Source organism: Acomys russatus, chromosome 26 (genome assembly GCF_903995435.1).
Source record: "Acomys russatus chromosome 26, mAcoRus1.1, whole genome shotgun sequence".
NCBI classification, from domain to species: Eukaryota; Metazoa; Chordata; class Mammalia; order Rodentia; family Muridae; genus Acomys; species Acomys russatus.
The window spans coordinates 25,835,220-25,839,927 of record NC_067162.1 but is presented as its reverse complement, the minus strand read 5'-3'; the positions used below and the strand labels follow the sequence as shown (position 1 = coordinate 25,839,927).

The 4,708-nt window shown below is 40.2% G+C and overlaps 1 non-coding gene across 1 annotated transcript; it reads left to right on the top strand.

The window, feature by feature from the left end:
- Positions 1-2,464: 2,464 nt before the first annotated feature.
- On the top strand, positions 2,465-2,596 carry LOC127209724 (small nucleolar RNA SNORA17). Its single transcript, XR_007833235.1, has one exon. It is a non-coding gene; the product is annotated as a small nucleolar RNA SNORA17 (small nucleolar RNA).
- Positions 2,597-4,708: the final 2,112 nt, after the last annotated feature.

The window sequence follows — 4,708 nt, the reverse complement described above, 5'->3', positions numbered from 1 at the left end:
ATCTTTATAGGGTTTTACTTTCATTCTATTTGACTTGCAATTTCAACTGAAATATTTAAAAATGAGAAGAAGTTTAAAAGTGTGGAATTCCAGCATTTGTCTTATTGAGAAACATTACAGAAATGCCTCTAAGTTCTGAAGCAATATTTATTTAAAATATTCTGTTATTGCTGCAATATAAGAAGAGAGCAGTGGTTAATTCTGAAGGGCACATATTTATGAAAGCATGAATGACTTGATAAAATGCATCCTGCTCAGATGAGGAAAAAACAAAAAAGCAAAAATGTATCTCCTGAAGACTGCCTTCACACTTGGATTAGATCAAGATCTCAGTGGGCTTCTATTCAAATTTATGTCACTCAATTATTTAGGTTTTTCAATGTGTCATATTATTACCAAGAAAATTTCTAAAGGTTAAGCCCATTGACCATTTTCACAAGTACTTTTTGTGTGTGTGTGTGTGTGTGTGTGTGTGTTCACACTTTTGGTGTATTGTGTATTTTATCTAAGAAGTATATTTACTTATTTACTTGTATAATTGTTTGTAAGTGTGTGTACATGTGCATGTGACTATGAAGATGTGTACTTATGTACATGTGGGGACACAGGCACATGTGCTGTGCATATGTATATGGGGGCCAGAGGTAAACATTGCATCCCTTTCATGAATGTTTCTCTACTTTATTTTAAAGACAATTTCTTTTATTGAAACCAAAGGTCACAGAGTCATCTTGGTGAGCTAATCATTGAGTTGCTGGGATATTCCTATCTTTTTCTCTCTCGTCCCTATTTCCTCCAGTTCTGAGGTTGAAGACATGGAACACCACATCCAGGTTTCTATGTGTGTTCTAGGGATGCAAAATCAGTGCCGTGTGTTTGTGTGGTAGGTACCTAACCATCTCAGTAAAATCTTAGAGCACTAGCTTGTTTGAAGCACGATCAAATTGTTGTATATCATACAACTAAACCTTTTATTTGATCCACTGCAATGTGCATATTTCATCACTATTTCAAAAATCCTGTGGAGAGCTGTTCCAATTCAATGTTTCCTTCCCGGGGGCCATTTTGCTCCCAGCTCATTGGGCATTTGACCATGTGTAAGCATAGGTTTACTCGTAACTAATCTTTTGATGAATAATACACACATCACAATGAATTTTTCAATCCCAAATTAAAAAAAGTGTCGAATTCCATGTGTAAATATACAATGTTTTCTTTATGCATTCATTGGTTGAGGAGCATCTGGCTTGTTTCCAGTCCCTGGCTATAATGAATAAAACTGCTATGAACAAAGTAGAACAAGTGTCCTTGTGGTACAGTGGAGCATATTTTGGGTGTATGGCCAGAAGTGGCTTTGCTGGGACCTGAGGTAGAAATTTTTCCAATTTTTGAAGAACTGCCAGGTAGATTTCCAAAGTGGTTGTACAAGTTTGTACTCCCACCAGCAATGGAGGGGAGTTCCCCATTCTATCTGACCTCTCCAGCATGTGCTGTCTCTTGAATTTTTAGACATAGATATCTTGGCAGGTGTAATATAGAATCTCAGAGTCCTTTGGTTTTCATTTCCCTGATGACTAAGGCCCTACTTGAGACCCACCCATGGGAAAGAACCCATCTTGTCTATGCTTATAGACAAAAGCCTAACCTAACTCCTCTGAGAGGCTTTACCCAGCTGCTGATGGAAACACATACAGAGAGCCACATCCCAACATTAGATAGAGTTCAAGGAGTCACATGAAAGAGTTGGAGGAACAATTGAGGGAGCCTGAGGGAGTAGAAAAACTCCATAAGAAGATCTGCAGAGTCAATCTATCTGGGCCCATTGGGGGCTCATAGAGACTAAAGAGCATGCATGGGCTGGTTCTAGGCCACCCGCACAAAATGTAGCAGATGTGCTTCTTGGTCTTAATGTGGATCCCCAAACAACTGGAGTAGGCCCTCTCTCTGACTCTGATGCCTCCCTTTGGATTCAATATCCCTAACTGGGCTGCTTGTCTGGCCTCAGTGGGAGCAGATGTTCCTAGTTCTGCAGTGACTTAATGGGCCAGGGCAGGTTGGTATCCACAGGAGACCTTCCTCTTCTCTGAGTAGAGAAAGAAGGGAAGATGAGGGAGGGGTGTGCAAAGAAGGGGGCACTATGAAAAGAGGAGGGCTGCAATCGAGATGTAAAGTGAATAATAAATAAATAAGTAAATAAATAAATAAATAAAATTAGAAGTAAAAAATGTCAAATCTGAGAAACTGTCTAATCATATCATTAGAGATCCCTAAATTCACTTAAGGTACATATTTGTGTTCTGTGTCATTGCCACTTACTTCCACACCTCTACTCTTTCTACCAATTGGTTCGCATCCTTAGTAAATGTGATCACATTTTAGCTAGGTGCCTTAATGTTTAGCTACGTTGAACAACCTTCATAGTAGTAACAATTTTTATTTTCTTTAAGATCTGCAAAGTTGAGCCACTGCCCCTAGAGATGCTGCAGGTGTGGCTGCTGTGTCACATGTGTCTCAGGAGATGGAAGAAAGGAAAGAAACTATGTCTACACTCAGTGTTCTGATGTGTGAACATCTTAATGATTAGGAGCCTAATAATTCCTGTCAAAAAGCAAAATGAGATGACTACTAGTCTGGAGCCAGGGTGTCTAGTTTGGGAGCTATCCTGAGACTACCACAAGCCCAGCTTGTGCAGGACCAGGAGGGAGGCAGGACTGGAGATTCCAGGGTAGTGAGGAACAGCATGATGTGAGGACCACTGTGGGGTCCTGGCCTGTCTTGCCACCAGGGACCACTTGGCGCTGCAGGAGCAGAGATCTGTTATCATCAAAGTCCAGGCAGTTTTCTATCTGAATAGTCACCCAAACCTCTCTATAAAGTTGGAGCATCTTCTTGAGCTGTCTAACCCAATATATCCAACAGACATATTTGTAGGTCAGGAACTACTGAGGACTTGCTTTTGGGTGACTATTCAGGTAGAAAACTGTCTCTGTCATCTTCTCATTTGGAAAGCTACTAACCTACACTCCCGGCATACTCAGGTAATCAAGTTCATTCCTTCTCAAGTCTCCGATGGAGTTGAAGACCAAGTAGCTTAGTTTTACAATGAAGCTTAGGTATGTAGAGGTTAATATGCTTTTAGGTCTAGATAGATGTTTTAAGTTGATAATGACAAGATATGATGGAGATTGATCTATATTCAGAATTTTAGATGCCCCAAGATAGGAAAGATGTTTTCTTCAAGGCTGTCAAATACAAATAGCCAAAACACTAAGAATGTAACATTTATATAATTCCCGATTGTGTCATAGTTCTTCTTGCTATCAGTAGCTTATTGAATATATGTGTAATAATACAAATGTACATGTAAAAAATAAAAAAATGTTTAATTAATAAAAAAAGGTCCAGGCAGATTTCTCTGGTCTTGGTTGCCACCCAGGGACATGTTGACTTCTGAAGGCTATGCAAAACTGGCCACACATTTCACCTGGGCATCCAGAGACAGCTGGCCCTGGGGGCATGATAGCAGAAGTGCTGCTCCTGCCTCTAGCTAGCTCTAGTACCAAACCAGGTCTCTTGTAATTCCTAGCTCCTGAGAGGAAGAAATGCCCCTTTTCACGTCCTAATTAATCCCTTGCCACCTATGGCTGGCAGAGAGCTGGCCCTGGGGTCATGGCGAGTGAGAGAACTGTCTCTGGCTGTCTCTAACTGGCTTCAGCACTCAGAAGAGTAGGCCCTAAACCTTACCTGGGAAGCAGGGTAAAGTTGCACATTTTATTTGTTTGCTGGTTTGTTTATTTTACTTATTTGTTGTGCCGATGTGTACATTCCTGTCCATATGCAACCATGTGGAGGACAGAGGTCATAGGACAACCTGCAAGAGATGATTCTTTCCTGAGTTAGAACTGCACAATCTATTGTAACACTGCAGTAACCTTCACAGACCTATAAGCACTACCTCGCTTTCTACTTCCATGCCTCAGCTCTCACGCTTACCAGAGCTTGAGGTATTCTTCCTGAACAAACTCAGGCTTTAAGATTCAGCTGACAGTTTACACAGTCCACATCAGCCACAATCCCTAAGTTTTTCCTCCAGAAAAAAAAAAAGTTGACTATCTTCATCTGATACTTAACATATTGAACAGAAAACCTAGGTAGATAATACATAATGTCAGTTTGTCAGCTATATAAACATATGGTTGATATCACATTCAAAATAAGCCTTCATACACAAGGCCCATTTGTTACACATTTGCTGGCATTTTAGGTGCTCAAAATAGGTATGTTGAACTACTCAGAATTTAAAATGCTTTCTAGTTCTAGCTGGAGGCATGGATTTATGGAAGAAAATAGACTTCTTCTGGGTGACAGAGGCAACTCAAAGCAAGGCAAACTGGAATGGGAAAGCACGGAACTGCAATCTCTCTTGCTCCTCTTCTGTTGCCCAGCATACCATTTCTCTAATGGTCTTCCTGAAGAACATCATGACCCAAGTAATACTGATGTGTGGATGGTCATTTGAATTTGCTGATATCTCTAGCTTTGTTCTTCTCTCTGGCTGTAGAATCCATCACAATCAATGTCTATTCTTTCTTTCCTCTGTTTCTGAATGGCAGCCCTCCACTTGTTATATTTTTCTTTTGCATAGATCTATAAATGTTTATAAAATAAAAAATTAAATCACTAAAGGGCCTTAATTCCGCCCTTAGTG